The sequence below is a fragment of the Trachypithecus francoisi genome, unplaced genomic scaffold (genome assembly GCF_009764315.1).
Source record: "Trachypithecus francoisi isolate TF-2019V2 unplaced genomic scaffold, Tfra_2.0 Lachesis_group10, whole genome shotgun sequence".
Taxonomy (NCBI): domain Eukaryota; kingdom Metazoa; phylum Chordata; class Mammalia; order Primates; family Cercopithecidae; genus Trachypithecus; species Trachypithecus francoisi.
The window spans coordinates 4,590,180-4,608,442 of NW_022681455.1; the positions used below are offsets into that span (position 1 = coordinate 4,590,180).

The window sequence follows — 18,263 nt, forward strand, 5'->3', positions numbered from 1 at the left end:
CATATCGCACCCCATTGGCCATCCACCCACCTCCTCCTCCCAGAAGCTCTTCCTTCCCTGTGAGTTGGCAGGTGAACTTCTGTTATTCCTTTCTGGCCACATCTCCCACCTCCTTTACTCTACTCTCTTCCTCTGGAAACTAAACATAAGTACTTCACAAGGCTCTCCTCTTTTCCTTAAAAAACTCACGTTTTTTATACCTTCAACTCTCTCCTTCATACAGATGATTCTGTATTATCAGCTCACCGCTCACTTCACTCTTGAGTCCCAGACTCAAATTTCCAACTACCTGCTGGAAATCTGCACTTCATTGGCCCATGGGTGTTTGAAACTCCATCTGCTCAAAACTGAAAGCAAGACAACGCCCTGAAAACCTGCTTCTTCTGCACTTTCCACTCTTCTGTTCCTTCATATGAGAAAATATCCGTATGAAGTACAGCACATATTCTCATCCCTGAGTGTACCATCCCCACTGCACGCAACTCAAAATGTCCATTCTCCTTAGCTGTTTTCTAGTGCCCATGCTACTGGTTCTGAACTCAGGGGATTATCTGCAAGCACAAGTTCCAAGGCCTCATCGGCAGGTTTGCAAACCACTGCTCTCGACACAACATTTTCTAGGTGAAATCAGACCAAGGGAATGCTTGTACCACATCAGACAGTCCCCTGTGAAACTGTTTTCACTGGGCTGTGATTTGTTGCGATACCCTTGGCTGCTTGAAGGCTGCTACAAACAGGCATATGATTAAAACTGCTGTTGTACTCATGCCAGAGGCGTAGCTAAGCACGTTAGCATTACATCACAGAGGGGGCCTTTTATGAGGCGGGGTCCCTGACTGATGAGCAAACAACCACAGGAGGGTCAGGCGAGAGGCCCAGTGAAGGGTAACACACATAGAGTTCAGTGACCCCCTTGTTCCTTGAGGAGAGAGGACCTATTCCTATCTAAGGACATTCCCGGAAGGCAACGGGTTTCAAACAATGTCCTGAAGAGACTCATCTCAGGAAACCAAGCAGGTAGGAATGGAAAGGAGGAAATGGGAGGGGAGAGGAAGTCAATCCGGGACCCCCATCCTGGCTTCAACCAAAAGCTTCACTCTCATATGCCTGATGGATGGAGCTGCAATGTTTTTGAACAAAAGATTCCATTTGAACAAAGAGCTCTGGGTTCCGTTACTTTAAGACTTTGGGTCTGGTTTTTTTTTTTTTCTCTTTTCATTTTTTGTTTGTTTTTTGCCATATCAGAAATTATAGAGAATTTAAGAGTTTTAAAACTATAATTAGGCCGGGTGTGGTGGCTCACACCTATAATCCCAGCACTTTGGGACACCAAGGCGGGCTGAGGTCAGGAGTTCGAGACCCGCATGGCCAACATGGTAAAACCCCATCTCTATTTTAAAAAATTACAAAAATTAGCCAGGTGTGGTGGTGTATGCCTATAATTTCAGCTACTCTGGAGGCTGAGGCACAGGAATCGCTTGAACCCTGCAGGCAGAGACTGCAGTGAGTCGAGATGGCGCCACTGCACTCCAGCCTGGGTGACAGTGAGACACTGTTTTAAAATAAATAAACAAAATAAAACTACAAATATAGAGGAGCAGACAGTGGCAAAGCAGATCAAGGACAGACTTCAGAAGGCCTTGAACTCTAATCTAAGGCATTCAGATTTTCTCCTCAGGCCAATGCGGACTCGCCAAAAGCTTTTGTGGAAGGAACAGAATGGTGAAAGCAATGCTGAACAGAGACTAACTTGGTTACAGAGTTCAGGATGGAGACTGGAGTTGGAAGATAAAACAGAGGCACCAACTGCCAGGTGTTTTCTATAACAAGGGCCTCAATCAGGTTTTCTTAAGGAAAAGATGCATTCCATGAAGTCAAATATCCAAGAAAGAGGTATACATTGCATACAATACTTTATTTGATCCTTTCCACATTCCCCAGGGGTGTATTCCTGTCATCACTGGAGATGAGGAAATAAGGCCCTGAGACTCAAGTCATTTTTCCAAGATTACATAGTAAGCAAATGACTAAACTGTAATTCAATGCCAAGTCTATATATATATTTTTTTAATTGAGACAGAGTCTCACTCTGTTGCCAGGCTGGAGTGCAGTGGCATGCAATCTCGGCTCACTGCACTCACTGCAACCTCCGCCTCCTGGGTTCAAGCGATTCTCCTGCCTCAGTCTCCTGAGTAGCTGGGACTACAGGCATGCGCCACCACGCTAATTTTTTGTATTTTTAATAGAGACTGGGTTTCACCATGTTGGCCAGGATGGTCTTGATCTCTTGACCTCGTGATCCGCCCTCCTCGGGCTCCCAAAGTGCTGGGATTACAGGCATGAGCCACGGCACCCAGCTGTCTGTTAAACTTTTTACTGTATTGTATGACCTCCAGCCATCCCAATCCCTTACCTGGGCATTCAAGACCTTAAAAAATCAGACATCTAAAATGTATGCATTTTATCATATGCGAATAATACCTAATTTAAAAGTTAAGCTGATCCTCAAAACACTTATTTTCTTGTTTTTTTTTTTATAGTAGTCATCCTAGTGGGTGTGAGGTAGTATCTTATTATGAAACCTCATTTGTTTTTAACTTTTTTGTTCATTAGTGTATTTAGGACTATAAATTTGCCTTTAAGTACTGCTTTAGATGTATACAAATTCAATCATGTAGTATTTTATTCAGTTCTATTTTTTTTCAGTCCAAATGTTATTTAATAGTATGCTATCTAGTCTCTAAATAAGCATGATTTTATTTTAGCCATCTTTTTAAAAACATTAATTCTGTGATGACATTGTAGTTGGAAAACATTGTCAGAATGGGATTGACTCTTTGGAATTTACTGAAGCTTCCTTTGTGGCCTAATATGTGATCTATGACTGCAAATGTTTTAGGTATAATCAAAAATTATGTTTTCTGTTTATGTTGTGTACATATATATATTTATTTGAGACAGAGTCTTGCTCTGTCCCTCAGGCATGATCTTGACTCACTGCAACCTACACCTCCAGGGTTCAAGGAATTCTCCTGCCTCAGCCTCCCGAGTACCTGGGACTACAGGTTTGTGCCACCATGCCTGACTAATTTTTGTATTTTCAGTAAAGATGGGTTTCCACCACGTTGTCCAGGCTGGTCTCAAACTCCTGGTCTCAAGTGATCTGCCTACCTTGTCCTCCGAAAGTGCTGGGATTACAGCTGTGAGCCACGACACCAGGACATATATTTTTAATTGTATTTTTCCCCTTTCATATCCATGAATGAACGTTTCCAACTGCAACTGTTAATATTTGTACTTTTTCTATGCATCTGATATAGTCGAGATTGTATTGTAAGGTGTTATATGTTTATGATGATTATTTTGATTTTATACTGTTCCTTAAACATTTTTAAACCGTGAAATATAATTTACATGAAGAAAGTTTATAAATCTTATCTACATATTTAAAGCAATACTTATAGACACCCATAAAACCACCACTAAGGTCAAGAAATAGGCTGGGTACGGTGGCTCACACCTGTGATAGCAGCACTTTGGGAGGCCAAGATGGGTGGATCACCTGAGGTCAGGAGTTCAAGACTAGCACAGCCAACATGGCAAAATCCCATCTCTACTAAAAACACAAAGCTTAGCGGGGCTTCGTGGCATGTGCCTGTAGTCCCAGCTGCTTGGGAGGCTGAGACAGGAAGAATCGCTTGAACCCAGGAGGCACAGGTTGCAGTGAGCCAAGATCACGCCACTGCACTCCAGCCTGGGTGACAGAGTGGGACCCTGTCTTAAAAAAAAAGAATAAAATATTGTTAACTTTTAATTAACAGTTTTAAAAATAAACCCATCTTTCTAACCTTTTCTGGCACTAATCCACCTTCTCCACCAACCCTTCCATACACCTCACGCTTCTTCGGGATAAGGCTGTTTGTCACTATGCACTAATTCTGTTGTTCATTGCACCCAATCATTCTGTTTGTTTGTTTGTTTGGACAGGGTCTCACTCTATTGCCTAGGCTGGAGTGCAGTGGCACAATCTTGGCTCACTGCAACCTCTGCCTCCCGGGTTCAAGCAATTCTCCTGCCTCAGTCTCCCAAGTAGCTGGGATTAAAAGCACTCAACACCCCATGCCCAGCTAATTTTTGTATTTTTAGTAGGAGACGGGGTTTCATCATGTTGGTTAAGCTGGTCTTGAACTCCTGACCTTGTGATCCTCCTGCCTTGGCTTCCCAAAGTGCTGCGATGACCGGCATGAGCCACGCACCCAGACGCACCCATTTTTATGGCTTCTCTTACACCTGGTGATGCCTCTCACGTGAGGGTCCCTTTCCCACCTCCCCTGCCAAAAACCTCCCCAGGCTTCAAACTGCAGCTAAGTGGTACCTCTATAGAGTGTCCTTCACTCTCTCCTCAAGGGGGAACCTCTGCCTCTATTCTCTGTATCTTTACACCTTTTTAAAACATTACTCTTAAGTCAGCTTTCATATTATTCTCATATTGTGGTTATTTTCTTTGTCACCTATTACATATAAACTCCTTGAACACAGGACAAGGGTCCTAACCTCTGAATTTTCCTTAGCTTGACTCAGTGGGAGGCATATGGTAAGTGCTCAACCAACATTTTAAAGAAATGAATAGAATCTCTTCTTTAAGCAGCTATGTTTCATTAGTCAAGATAGCTAGCATTTTTTCCCTTTAAAACATCTCTTTGGCCGGGCCGCAGTGGCTCATGCCTTAATCCCAGCACTTTGGGAGGCCGAGGTGGGCAGATAGCCTGTGTTTAGGAGTTCAAGACCAGCCTGGCCAACATAGTGAAACCCTGTCTCTCTACTAAAAACACAAAAAATTAGCTGGGCTTGGTGACATGCGCTTATAATCCCAGTTACTCAGGAGGCTGAGGCAGGAGAATCACTTGAACCTGGGAGGTGGAGCTTGCAGTGACCCGAGATCACGCCACTGCACTCCAGCCTGGGCAACAGAGCCAGGCTTCATCTCAAAAAACAAAACAAAAACACATCTCTTTATGTTCATTTCTTTTCCATTTTGATTGCTGCTCTGCAGAAAGAGAGAGAGAGGAAGGATGAAAGGAAAGAAAGGAGGAAGGGAGGGAGGGAGGGAGGAAGTAGGGAGGGAGGGAGGGAAGGAAAGAAGAAGGAAGGAAAGAAACTACATTTAGATCCCCTTCCCAGACCAATTACATGAGAATTTCTGGAGAAGTCCGACATCCTTAATTTTCTCATGTGCCACCAGGATTGAGAACCACCACTTTTTTGGTCCCTTTTAATTTGACCAGTTTTATCGCTAAACCTCTAAAACAGGGAGGGAGGGAGAAGGGAGGAAGGAACCCAATGGCTTTCAGGGCCTCGTTTCACAGGCCCATCCAATCTATTCAGCTACTTCTTCCAACAGGTGCCTCTGCTCCAAGGCTCCTCCAGGTCCCACAGACACACTGTGCTCCCATCTTTATTCCTTGTTCCTTGCACCTGGATATTTCCCTTCTCCCCTCCCCTACTCACATTCTAGCCATCCTTCCAAGCTATTCCCTCCTCCTCAAAGTTTCCCAGACCTCTGCTATCATCCCTTTCTAAATCCCTGTGGTTGAAATAAGCATGATGACCATAGCTAATAACACTGTATTGAATGCTGGAAATTGGCGAAAAGTGTAGATATCAGGTGTTCTCACCACACACACACACACACACACAAAGGTAACTGTCAGGAGATGGATATGTTAATTTGCTTGACTGTAGTATTCATTTCACTATGGATATGTATTGCAAAACATCATGCTGCACACTTTAAATATATACTATAAAAGAAAAAGAAGACCTTCGAGTTGGCACAAAATCTAACACAATGGACTTATCCCCACTACCAGTCCATGCACTTGTCTCTCTAAGATCACAAATTCCCTGAGAACAGCGACCATGGCTAAGATTCTGTGGCCACAACCCTGGCCTCTTACCCTGTGGAGAGATGGTTTGCTAATTGAATGCTTTTTCCAGAGGAGGCCCTTTAACCTAACCCTCTCCTGCCACAGAGTAAATGAAGAAACAAGAAGGTTAAGTGACTTATGGGAAGTCACACATCTTGACCCAAATCTAGCAACCTCAAGGCTCTTCTCTGGTTGCTTATTCACAGCCACCTGTTTTCCTCATTCTCTCCACTGATCCCCCCTCAGGAGCGACAGAAGGCCCTTTACCCTCACCTTTCTCTCTCAGCCTTAAGAACTGTCTTTCTCAGTGATAGGTCACTCAGCTGCCGTATTTGGTGGCAGAGCCCAGAGAACAGCACATGAACCTCAGCCCTCAGGGCAATTCAGCTGCTGCAGTTTTTTTCTGAAAGACCTTCCCTGAAGAGTCATTCTTTGTGAGGGAGAGGGGTGGGGGAACTTTCTGGAATTATTGCTGACATACACACCAAAAGTTGAGTTTGTCTTCTGGGTTAAACAGAGGAAGTATGGCTCTAAATTGGCCAGGAAGAGGCTTCAGCTGAGGCTACAGGAGGGCAGGCCACCAAGGGAGTATAAAAGAAAAAAGCAGGCTGGGCACAGTGGCTCATGCCCGTAATCCCAACACTTCGGAAGGCTGGGGTGGGCAGATCACATGAGGCCAGGAGTTTGAGACCAGGCTGGACAACATAGCAAGACCCTGTCTCTACAAAAAATACAAAAATTAGCAAGGTGGTATGCACCTGTAGATCCAGCTACTTGGGAGGCTGAGGTGGGAGGATAGCTTGAGCCCAGAAGGTCAAGGCTGCAGTGAGCCGTGACCATGCCACTGCACTCCAGTCTGGCTGACAGAGCAAGACTCTGTCTCAAAGAAACAAAAATGAAAGAAAAGAAAAAATATATAACAGTTATAACAGTTAAGTAGAAGCAGAAGCTTCCACCAATTTGGAGGAAAAGCAACCTTTATAAACCAATGTGAAGCCAAGACAGGCAGGAAAGAGCACCTCTTGGGTAGAGAGGCTAACAGGGGCCCTGGAATTCAGGCTAGGAGCACATGTTCATGAGAGAATTAGAATTCTGCACTCCAGCAATAATGACTCTGTAATCCCAAGTCACTGGTAGATGTTAAAGTGATTTCCATCCCCATGAGGTGCAGAGACACCAGGAATTCCCCCCTGGATTTCTTCCTGGGCAAGGCTGTTGCCAAGGTCCCCAACTAAAGGTAGAAAGGGTGACAGTGGCCAGGGGAGTGAGAAAGATAGCAAAGGGCTGGGCCCACACAGGTGGCCGCTGTTCCCATCTGCAGCAGTTAAGGCTTTGATTAGCAGCCCACAGCAGCCATGGCTGGGGAGGGCCACCTCCCACCCGGGCACAAGCCGAAGGACACTTGTGACTGGGGACAGCTGCAGATGGTGAGTACTCTCATGCCATGTCTTTCCACATTGGGATCTTCACTATCGTGCATACCCCTATTCACACCTGGAACCACTCTGCTAGTCCCCAAGAGGAAATTCAGACTGTTAGAATGAGATAATTTCAGAGCTTTAAATGGCTCCCATTTATGAGAAACTGGATGACAGAGCAAAGCAAAGCATTCACGACTCACGTGCTACAGATGTTCAAGCCAGGAGAACTAGCAGCAAGGGGTTCTTTCCAGCCTCCACTCTGCCATTTACCAAGTATGGACCAAATATGTGAGCCTGGGCACTGTGGATGTGGCTCGCCATTCCCACATCTGTAACATGAGGGGGTCGAGCAAAACGACTCTTTGAAAATAGACCTGACAATTCTCTAGTTACAAATCCTCATTTCACAATCATGAGGTGAGGGCTCCAATCACACAGCCAGGTGGGTCAGAGCAGAGCTGGAACCTGCTTCCCTGGATATGGTGCTTCTCTGCCCTACCCGACATCGCCTTCCTTGCACCTGTGATTCCTAGCCACCTGCTGTCAATAGGAGTGGCGGGAGGAGGATCCTGGAGCCATAGGCTAGACAAAAGGCCCCCAGATGCAGGCTGCAGGCTACAGGCTACGTGGGAAATTTCCAGATGCCAAGAGAAGGCCACTCTGCTATTTGTCAGAGCTCCCCCATGAAACTAATGAGAAGTCAAATTACATGGGCTAACTAAAGACCACTCGACTCTGTCTGTATTATTTGAATTTCATACCATCGAGCAGACATTTCAGTATGACTTAATTAAAAACTGAATACAGAGTCTTAAAACTTCTATCATTGAGATTCTTTTTTCTTTTTGGAGACAGAATCTCGCTCTGTTGCCCAGGCTGGAGTGCAATGACACAATCTCAACTCACTGCAGCCTCTACCTCCTGGGTTCAAGGAATTCTCCTGCCTCAGCCTCTTGAGTAGCTGGGATCACAGGCATGGGCCACCACACCCTGCTAATTTTTGTATTTTTAGTAGAAACGAAGTTTCACCATTTTGGCCAGGCTGGTCTCAAACTCCAGATCTCCAGTGATCCGCCTGCCTCAGCCTCCCAAAGTACTGAGATTATAGGTACGAGTCACCACACCTGGCCTAGATTCATTTATTTTGGCTTAATATTTAATAGGTAAATCGCAGATATCCCATTGGAGGAACATTCTCACATAACTCCTTGTGGATAATAATCACATCTAACATTGAAAGGATGCCGTGTGCCAGGAGTTTTGTAGATGTTATTTCATCTCATGCTTGTGGGACGTGTGGCTGTTACCAGCACCTTACAGATGCGAACACAGAAGGGTGGAGAGTGAGGTCATTTATTCATCCACACAGGGGAGGTATGGGGCCAGGATCAAACCCACGTGTGTTAGATAGACTGACTCCACAGTCCATGTCCCCGACCCCTGCACCACACTGTCTCTCAGTGGGTATTTACACCTGGCATTAATATGTCTCTCTAACACCATTACTGAAGTCAGGTTTTGACAGAGTAAGGAAGATAAGAGACAACATCAGAGCACCTGGGCTCGAGGCCCAGCTGCACCACTTATTACTTAGACGTTAACCTGTATGAACTGCAGTGTCTCATCCAAATAAGAATGATTCTAGATGATTGCTCACAGAACTGTTGTGAAGATTAAATCTCAGAACCCATGTACAATGCTCAGTGCAATGCCTGGTATATAATAATCTCTCAATGAAAACACATAATCATGGTTCACGACACCAGAGATCACCTGGGCCCCCGTCACAGCACTGCTGCTGGCCAGCCCTGGATTGAAGCTTCCTGGGCTGCCAGCTTCTGCAGATTTCAGCTACCCTGAACATTCCCTGCCTTAAAGGCAGCTTCCAGAAGGGGCACAGTTGATCCCAAGTTCAATTGTGAGGTAGACGACCAGCTGCCATTCATATGGAGCCGAGTGTGGATGCGTGGATAAGTTAGAGGATGAAGCTCTCCCTTTAGGGTCACACCACATGCTCCCCAGCAAACTTGAGGACTGACTACTACAGAATCCGTGAGTGTTATGGCTGGTTTAGAGACCTCAGTTACCCAGTTGCCCGTGTTGACAGCAGCAATCTTGATGCGCCCCCTGAGTCAGGGTTCCACTCAGCTCTATATGAGTTAAAATAGTTTTAAATTTATAAGTGAGTTTTTCACTTTTGTATCTTAAAAGGCAAAGGAAATGACCTCAGTTTTTATTTTTCCAAAACAAAGCCCAAAAGGTACAGACTCTCCAGCACCATCTCCAATGGCATCTTTCCATAAACCCTCTGCATAGGCATGCCCAACCACTCGCCACTCTGAAAATATATCGTGCTTTCTCACGCCTCCGTGCCTTTGCTCTCACCCCCCCTACCTGAGAATGAATCACTTCCTTGTCTCCTTTGAAGCATTTGGTTACTTCTTCCTCGCTTTCAGAACTTTTGTATAAGACGTCGGTTATGTCTTCCTACTAGACTGTAGACCACATTGAGAGGTGACAACCTGCTAGCACATCCCTCGCTCCCGGTGCCTCCTCGGCCTCGGTGTCCACTCTGGCGGCATTTGAGGAGCCCTTCAGCCCTCCACGGCACCGTGGAAGCCCCTCTCTGGGCTGGCTGAGGCCAGAGCAGCCTTCCTCTGATTGCGGGGAGGTGTGCAGAGAGAGGCGCGGGCGGGAACCGGGGCTGGGCTCCCGGGCCCGTGTGAGTTCCGGTGGGCGCCGGAGCGGTCTCGGCGGGTTCCGCACACGGAGCGGCTGCCGGCCCAGGGCAGTGAGGGGCTTAGCACCCGGGCCAGCAGCTGCGGAGGTTGCGCCAGGTCCCCCAGCAGTGCCGGCCCGCCGGCGCTGCACTCAAATTCTGGCCCGGCCTTAGCTGCCTCCTCGCGGGACACGGCTCGCGACCCGCATCCCGCCATGTCTAAGCTCCTCCCCCTGCGGTGGGCTCCCGGGCGGCCTGAGCCTCCCCAAGAGGCACCGCCTCCTGCTCAGTTGCGCCCGGTCCCTGACCACAGTCCAAGGGCTGAGGAGTGCAGGCGCCGCTGGGAACTGGCGGACAGCTCCGCCTGCAGCCCTAGGGCAAGATCCACCGGGTGAAGCCAGCTGGGCTCCTGAACTGGATAGGGACTTAGAGAACTTTTATATCTAGCCGGAGGCTCGTACGTGTACCAATCAGCACTCTGTGTCTAGCTCAAGGTTTGTGAATACACCAATTGGTATTCTGTATCTAGCTAACCTAGTGGAGACTTGGAGGACTAGCACTCTGTGACTCTGTGTCTAGCTCAAGGATTGTAAACGCACCAATCAGCACTCTGTGTCTAGCTCAGGGTTTGTAAATACACCAATCAGTACTCTTGTGTGTAGCTCAAGGTTTGTGAATACACTCTGTATCTAGTGTATTCTAGTGGGGACTTGGAGGACTGGCACTCTGTGACCCCGTGTCTAGCTCAAGGATTGTAAACGCACCAATCAGCACTCTGTCAAAACGTACCAATCAGCTCTCTGTAAAGTAGACCAATCAGCAGGATGTGGGTGGGGCTGGATAGGGAATAAAAGCAGGCTGCCCGACTCTGCCCGCGCAACCTGGTTGTGTCTGCTTCCACGCTGTGGGGGATTTGTTCTTCCACTCTTTGGGTCCCTGCTGCCTTTATGAGCTGTAACACTCACCTCGAAGTTCTGCAGCTTTGTTTCTGAAGCCAGCGAGACCACGAACCCACTGGGAAGAATGAACAACTCCAGATGCGCTGCCTGTAAGAGCTGTAACACTCACCACGAAGGTCTGCAGCTTCAGTCCTGACAGCAAGACCAGGAACCCATCAGAAGAAAGAAGCTCCAGACACACCATTTTTAAGAACTTTAACACTCCCCACGAGGGTCCACGGCTTCATTCTTTAAGTCAGTGAGACCAAGAACCCACCAATTGTGGACACAACATGAGGACAAGAACCCCCTCCTTGTCATCTTTGTGTCCACCAACTTACTAGAAAAGCTGAAAAAAGGAAAGGGGATGGTTCTTAAGGTGTAATGCAGACACATTTTCGTGACTGCAAATGCTAGCCTTCCAACCTCATGATAAATATCAGGTCACTTGGCTTACTTACTCTTTCATGTATTGTAATACATCATTATAAATTGCAGGTAACCAAGATATTGACATACATTGTGGTGAAGAAGAGCAAGTTTGACAACTTTAAGCATTGCTTTTTATTCCTTATTTTAAATGTGTTACTGCTTTTGATGCACTCCTTATTGATACTTATTGCTTCCTCTGCACAAGCACAAAATGCTGGCTCACTCTCAAATTCAATGTAGACCTGGGGAAAGTCATTAAATGCCATGAGCCTTGGGTTTTTCCCATGTACTGTAGTAAATTCCTCTTGTTGGGACTGTAATTGCAGGTGGTAATCAGAGAACACAGAGCCCCCAGAATGATTTTATGGGATTTCAAGCAGGCCACAGGCCAGCCTGGAGAAAAAGCAGGAAGAAGAACTGGCAATACGAGGGCCTGACCCGAAAGTTATTTCTGAAGAGAAACAACGGTAAGAACTTGCAGGAATCAAATTAGTTCGGATGTAGTAGGCAGAATTCTTAGACCCCCGTTATTTAAAAATAATGATTTTACCAATATGTAGTCAGAAATTGTTCAACATAAGTTTTCTGGTATTCCACAGTCATAATACTCTAGCTGTTCAGACAACGCCTTCTTTCTCGCAAGCTCTCTTTTTTCGTTCTCTTTAAATCTTCTCCCATTTGGCTTCCCTAAATTAATTTTTTGTAGCCAGAGCTTCCGTTTTATTGCAGTGGCTACTATTGTGTCTCCTATTGCTTTCTTTAATGACTTTTAATGACCTGAGACATCATTGGCTTCCTTTAATTTTCCACTTCCTCCAAGTCAATTGATAGCACATCCTGCACTCTGTGTTTACAAGTATCAGAGAAGGTAGCAATAATTATTTTTTTTCCTCATCTTCAGGAAGGGATGCCTGAATTCTTGACAGGGCCAGATAGAATGTAAACGTGGTTTTCTACATTGCTAAGAAATAACAGGCAAGTCTAGATACCACGAGAGCTAGCAACCTGAAGAAGTCATCTGTTCTTTCATTTATTTACTGTGTATGGTTTTGGGTGCACAAAAACCATGGAGCAAGATGCTTCAGGGTGTTTAGCAATGAGCAAGACAAAGACACTGACAAGGAGCTTTCATTGTGCAAGCCGAGTAAGACAGGAGCTTAAAACGATACCAACAGGTAGCATGAAATAGGCGCCGCACAGAGGGGCACAGAGCTACGGGAAAATCAAATGAGGGAAAGATTACATCTCATCGGGAAAGACTTGGTGGAGGTTCAGGTCAGTTCTGGGAATTATGAGTTTGAAGTCATTGGGGCATTCAAGGGAAGCATGAGCAGGCAGTGGGAACCTGGGACCGAAATCAGGAAGAAAAGGGTGCCTGGGATATAAAGGGTCCAAAGTCATTTGGAAGAGGTTGGTTGTCATGGCTGGAGCGGTGGGGGGGCTCACACCTGAGATTCCAGTACTTTAGGAGGCTGAGGCAGGAGGATCACTTCAGCCAGGGAGTTTGAGAAAGAGGTTGTCCTCAGTTCCCTAATTCCCGTTCTGGCTACTGAGATACTTTCACTCCTACAGCTTCCAGGGCCTGGTGCAGCTGGGGCTTTTAACTTACCAACACATGTTCTGCTGCAGCTGGCTCATCCAGGATCCACACCATAAGGGATTTCTGCTTAGGCGAAATTGCATTCAGTTTTTAAAAGACAAGAGGGTCAGGCACTGTGGCTAAAGGCCTTTGGGAGGCTGAGGTGAGGGGGTCTCTTGGAACCAGGAGTTCAGCAACAGCCTGGCCAACATTGTGAGGCTCCATCTCTAAAAAATAAAAATAAAAATTAGCCGGACACAGTAGCATATGCCTGTAGTCCCAGACACTCAGGAGGCTGAAGTGGGAGGCAGAAGCATCACTTGAGCCCAGGAGTTTGAAGCTACAGTGAGCTATGATCAGGTCATTGCACTCAAGCTTGGGCAACAGAACAAAGACCCTGACTTAAAAATAATATTAATAATAAAATTAAAAGGAAAGGGCTTTTTGTGGTTTTGTTAGATTTTTGTTTTTGTTGCTTTGTTTTGTTTTTTCTTATTTTTTGCATTGTCTTCACAGACGTCACCCTGTTAAATTTTTTTTCCTTTTTCCTTTTTTTGAGGCAGGGTCTCACTCTGTCACACAGGCTGAAGTGCAGTGGCTCAGGATGGCTCACAAGAGCCTCTATCCCCTGGGCTCAAGGGATCCTCCTGCCTCAGCCTCCCAAATAGCTGTGACTATAGGCACATGCCACCACACCTGGCTGATTTTTTTATGTTTTGTACAGATGGTGTCTCACCATATTGCCCAGGCTGGTCTCCTGCTCTCAAGCAATCCTCCTGCCTCAGTCTCCCAAAGTGCTAGGATTATAGGTGTGGGCCGCTGCACCAGGTCCCAGACATTCTTTCTGAATATATCTAAGACATTTGTAATAATAGATTATGTATCAGGCCATAGACCAGGAAATAATTTATTATTTCACTTTTTCTCATTTTTAAGAATGTCCAGTTTTTTGTTGGTGGTGGTGGTTTTTCCTGTGTTTCATTTGGTTGGTTGGTTTTTGTCGCCCAAGCTGGAATGCGGTGGCATGATCTCAGCTCACTGCTACCTCTGCCTCCTGGGTTCAAATGATTCTCCCATCTCAGCCTCCCAAGTAGCTGGGACTACAGCGTGTGCCATGACGCCCAACTAATTTTTGTATTATAAGTAGACACGGGGTTTTACCATGTTGGCCAAACTGGTCTCAAACTTCTGACCTCAAGTGATTCATTCACCTCAGCCTTCCAAAGTGCTAGGATTACAGGTGTGAACCACCATGCCCGGACCTCATAATTTCCTTAATTTTAAAAGTATAAAAAAGTTTTTTAATCCATATTCCCACTACCCAGAGGTAATATCATTTATAGTACCAGACTTTTATATTTGATTAATGCAACTAAGGCAAATTAATATTTGTGTGTTGATTCTACGTTTATTTGCAAATTTTAAAAAACAAAAATTGGATGATGTTGTAATATTGGTGTTTTCTTTTTCACTAAATTATATATCATGGCCTTTTTTGATGTATACACCTATATTATCATTTTAGGTTCCTGCCGGTTATTCCACTTTCTTGATGACATTCAGGTTATTTCCAACCCCCCCCCACCCCCACCCCCCCACCCCGGCCTTTTTTTTTTTTCTTTCTGAGATAGAGTTTTGGGCTTGTTGTCCAGGCTGGAGTACAATGTAGCAATCTCAGCTCACTGCAACCTCCACCTCCTGTGTTCAAATGATTCTCCTGCCTCAGCCTTCCTGGTAGCTAGGACTACAGGCGTGCACCACCACACCCGGCTAATTTTTTGTATTTTTAGTGGAGATGGGGTTTCGCCATGTTGGCCAGGCTGGTCTCACACTCCTGACCTCAGTTGATCCACCCGCCTCAGCCTCCCAAAGTGCTGGGATTACAGGCGTAAGCCACCGCACCTGGCTGGTTATTTCCCCACTTTTAAATCACTTTTAGATAATACTGTGATAATAAACATCTTCATATGTATACTCTTGTGCATGTATCTGGGTGTCTCTCCTTGCTATCCGTTTATAGAAGTAGGATTACTAGGTCGAAAGATGTGGTTAATGATATTAATACATATTGTCCTTGGATAAATTTAACATCGAGTCATTTAAAGTGTGGCCTCACCTTCCCTTCCCTCTAAATACTTCCCACTCATCATGTACCTCTTTCCCAGCTCTACACCTGTCTTGACCCCCATTCCTGCAAGGTCTAAGCTGCCTACTAGCTGCCTATTAGCTAATCAACAGAATATTCACTTTTTATAGCTTTTAAAATTATGACTCATTTTCATGAAGATTAAAATGACTTCCAGAGCCAAGGAATGAAGCTATAATGAAGACAACAAAGACAGGAGAACAATTATGGGGGTTGATCCTTGGCTGATAGACTTGACTTCAAAGTCGACCATTAGCACCCCGGGTGAGTCATTTTGAATTAAAATCAGATACTCTGCCCATCTGTAATGAGAGATCTTCTTGATCTTTAATGAGCACAATCTCTTCATTGAAACAGTCACCAGAATTTGCATTTCCAAGATCTCTTGCCACTTTCCCCAAAATACCTTCTATGGCCATTACACAGAATAAACTTATCTGTGCCTCCAAAGAAAACTCAGCTTTGGACCAAATTATCCCCACTGTGTACAACCAAATCACACTCCTTCGGTCTCTGTATTTCTGTCTGTAGTTCATTTCAATGCTTCTAGCAAATCAACATTGTGACCCAATAATTACTAAGTCAATTAATCTTTACTGCATTATTAATCACAAACCTCACCAACTAACTTTGCAAGGTGCATATGTGGGCAAGCTATGGAAGCTAGAGAGTTCCCTGGGAAAAGCTGGGATCTTATTTCATGTCCTCACATTCCTCTGAAGGAAAAAACCTGCAAACATGGAGTCAAAATCTTACAAATTTTGAAAGGCAGAGGAGTGGAAAAAATTCTTACAAATTTCACAAGGCTACAAAGCAAAAGGGGAATGTGGTCTTGAAAAATTCTTAAAACTTAACCAGAATGAACGACAATTGATCTTTCTTTCCAATAGTTTAATGTTTGGATTAGTGTATTTCCGTTGTAAAATCTGATTTTCTATTATCCATTTACACCTAGTTGGCATGAAATAAATGCTTGTTGAAGTGAATTAAATATAATATGCTCAGGTCAATGTCTTTCATACATTCTTTATAGGGTCTTATATTTGGAAAATAATATTGACAGCCATTTCTATTAATAACATTTACTTCATCCATAGAAAATGTAAAGACACTACCAAAGGGAGCCATCCTAAGATGCCTGAAACGAGTTATTAAATTCTGACTTAACCACAACCAATATTACTAATTTGTTTTAAATAACTTGTCCAACTCCTAGAAGGAAACAGTGATTTGGGGAGCAGAAGTAGACCAAGAAAATTAGTATTAAATGGCAGGAGTAAAGGGATACACGTTGGAAATTCTGGCTTCCTGGAGTGAACAGTCAAAAGCTCTCCTGCTAGAAAATAATTTCTTGAATTGAAAAGCATTCGGATCATGGTAGATTTTTAACCCAATTAAATGTCCTTCTCCTAGGTAGCCTATTTACTAAAGCAGTATGATAGCTGTTAATGTTATCATTTAATAAACATATTTCTTGTAAAAATGAACTCCATTCCAGCTATTACCACAGCATCAGTTAAGATTTTTTCTCAAAATGTTAGTTGGGATTGCTGCTTTTCCTTTCCAATTGATTTGCCTCTGCCCAACTGAGAAGCTAAAAAATACCAATAAATAGAGTTAGTAACACAGACTAATAAAGTATGCTTTTCATAATATGTCAATATCTTTTTTATTTCTCAGAATAACCATATTCAGGAAGGATAGAGAAACAATAAACTATTCTTTTAAATGCCTAACAGCGTTTTTTCAACTACGAACCATATTCAAACAACCTTATTTTTCATTATGATGCACATTGTCATTCTCTTCATTCAGAGTTTCCTTTTTTATTTTTTTAATTGACTATATTTTGCTAATCTTCTCTGTATCTTTCCAATTTTAACACGTGTGCTGCTGAAGCGAGCACTTTTTTTGGGGGGAGAGGGGCGTTGTTTTTTCATTTTTGTTTTTAAGACAGAGTCTTGCACTGTCACCCAGGCTGGAGTGCAGTGACGCAATCTCAGCTCACTGCAACCTCCGCCTCCCAGGATTCAAGCGATTCTCATGCCTCAGCCTCCCTAGTAGCTGGGATTACAGGTGTGCACCACCACACTTGGATAATTTTTGTATTTTTAGCAGAGATGGTTTCACCCTGTTGGCCAGGCTGGCATCCACTCCTGGTCTCAAGTAGTCCACCCACCTCAGCTTCCAAAAGTGCTGGGGTTACAGGCATAAGCCACCATGCCTGGCCCAGAACTTCCTAAGAAACACTTACACGTCACTGCTAGCTATCTCACTCTTCCTTGGGTGAGTTCCCCGGAGAGGGAAATGATTCAAACAGAAACAAAATGGCAACATGTGCTCTGTCCGCTTCACAGCAGTTTACCTGAAGAGTTTCGACACAGAATTTATCATAAATAAGAATTTCTGGGTTTGTTTTTGATTTTTTGGTTTTTTGTTTTGTTTTGTTTTTGTTTTTTGGGTTTTTTTTTGAGATGGAGTCTTGCTGTGTTGCCCAGGCTGAAGTGCAGTGGCCTGATTTCGGCTCACTGCAAGCTCTGCCACCCGGGTTCATGCCATTCTCCTGCATTCAGCCTCCTGAGTAGCTGGGATTACGGGCATGTGCCACCACACCTGGCTAATTTTTGTATTTTTAGCAGAGACGGGGTTTCACCATGTTGGTCAGGCTGGTCTTGAACTCCTGATCTTTTGATCCGCCTGCCTCAGCCTCCCAAAGTGCTGGGATTATAGGCATGAGCCACTGCTCCTGACCAGAGAAATACTATTTTTTAAATAAACAACTTTAGAGGCCAGGCACAGTAGCTTACACCTTTAATCTCAGTACTTTGGGAGGCCAAGTGGGGAGGATCACTTGAGGACAGTTCAACCAGCCTGGGCAACATAGCAGGACCCCATCTCAACAAAAAAATTTAAAAACACTTTGGGAGGCCAAGATGGGAGGATGGCTTAAGTTAAACAGTTTGAGACCAGCCTCAGCTACTTGGCAAGACCCCGTCTCAAAAAAATATAAAGAAATTATTCATTCATTCATTCATTCATTCATTCATTTATTGAGACAGACTTTTGCTCTTGTTGTCCAGGCTGGAGTGCAATGGCACAGT

The 18,263-nt window shown here is 44.6% G+C and overlaps 1 long non-coding RNA gene across 1 annotated transcript in view; it reads left to right on the forward strand.

Moving 5' to 3' along the window:
• Positions 1–925: 925 nt before the first annotated feature.
• The window catches only part of LOC117086654, a 29,059-nt gene continuing 11,721 nt past the window's right edge, over positions 926–18,263 (forward strand). Inside the window, exons 1-3 of the long non-coding RNA XR_004438512.1 lie at positions 926–1,017; positions 11,764–11,904; positions 15,273–15,426. This is a non-coding gene — a long non-coding RNA (uncharacterized LOC117086654). The remainder of the gene's footprint in view (positions 1,018–11,763; positions 11,905–15,272; positions 15,427–18,263) is intronic.